We start from the raw sequence: 1,355 nt of genomic DNA, 5'->3' as shown, positions 1-1,355 counted from the left end.
TCGCAATCCAGGACCCCTTGGGGGATGTCCGCCTGCTGGCTTAGGCCCGCTCCCTGTAAGCTAGCAGTCGGACATCCCTCTCGCAGTCCGGGGCCCCTCGTTCCTTACCGCCCGCCTGCTCGCTGCTCCTTACTGCTCGCCTCACTGCTCCTTAGCGCTTCCCGCCACCGCTGCTGCACTCACCGGCCATGAGCCTGGCTTCTGGCTGAGTGGCGCTGCCCCTGTAGGGGCACACTGACCACCAGGGGCAGCTCCTGTGTTGAGCATCTGCCCCCTGGTGGTCAGTGCTCATCATAGCAACCGGTTGTTCTGGTTGTTCTGCCGTAAGGGTTGTTTAGGTTTTTATTATATAAAAGGTACTCCCTTCCCCCAGCTGCCTGCTGCCGCCGCTGCCAGCCAGAGCCTGCATCCCTTCCTCTGGCTGGCCCCGCCCCCTGGTCGAACTCCCAGACGAACTCCAGGTCGAGGAGACAATTTGCATACTACGCTTTTATTATATAGGATGGATTCAATAGTTTGGGTTAAGTTTCGTTTTTTAAAAGCTATTTTGAAATCAGAGGCATTACAAGTATGTGGTTCGTGATTTAAACAAAGGATACCTAATGCCTCTAGCTAGGTGTGAAGGACAGCTTACACTGTTACAGAAGGAGTAGAAGTCATCCTTTGGGAAATACCTTGGAAAGATTAAGGCTCAGCGCAGAGAAAAGCTTTGTTGAAGAATTTCAATAGTGTCACTTTGATATATGTCAACTTATAATTTTGGCTTTATTGTCATTATTTTTTAAGTAAATTTTAATGCATAATGACTGTGTGGAAAGTTAACAGTATTAGAACAAAGTCTGAAGCTTTTAAATGGTTTGTTTGCAAATAGTATGATAGATTCCATATGTAAGGTAGAAATGTTGGATTTAGCAAGTGTTTTGGGGGTAAATAGCTTGCTCATCTACTCATGGGTGTTTTGGTGTTGTTTTTGTTACCATATTACATTATGTAATTCTCATGGGTAGTTAAGGGAAAAATAAGATGATCTCAAACTCAGATAAAGTAAAGGTCACAGGTCCCCCAGCCAGGATTGGAACAGGCATTTTTATTAATTGTGTGATGTCTGGGTTCTACTCCTCATGAGATGCCTAGGCTGCTGCTTTTCTTGAGGGCATCAGAGTTTTCTCTTGGATTTTTTTTTACTTTATTCAGTGGCTTTCATTAAATGCCAGTGGCTTTCATCAAATGAAATAGCTTGTTTGCCTGTATTTTCTTTTTTTTTTTTTAATTAAATCTTTATTGTTCAGATTATTACAGTTGTTCCTCTTTTTTCCCCCCATAGCTCCCCTCTACCCGGTTCCCACCCCTCCCTC

The 1,355-nt window shown here is 44.8% G+C and overlaps 1 protein-coding gene across 9 annotated transcripts in view; it reads left to right on the top strand.

Moving 5' to 3' along the window:
- EHBP1 (EH domain binding protein 1) overlaps window positions 1-1,355 on the top strand; it is a 305,206-nt gene that overhangs the window by 144,678 nt on the left and 159,173 nt on the right. The window lies entirely within an intron of this gene.

The sequence above is a fragment of the Myotis brandtii genome, unplaced genomic scaffold (genome assembly GCF_000412655.1).
Source record: "Myotis brandtii unplaced genomic scaffold, ASM41265v1 scaffold84, whole genome shotgun sequence".
NCBI classification, from domain to species: domain Eukaryota; kingdom Metazoa; phylum Chordata; class Mammalia; order Chiroptera; family Vespertilionidae; genus Myotis; species Myotis brandtii.
Note: the sequence above shows the minus strand (reverse complement) of the source record. Positions and strands in the feature narration are given on the sequence as shown.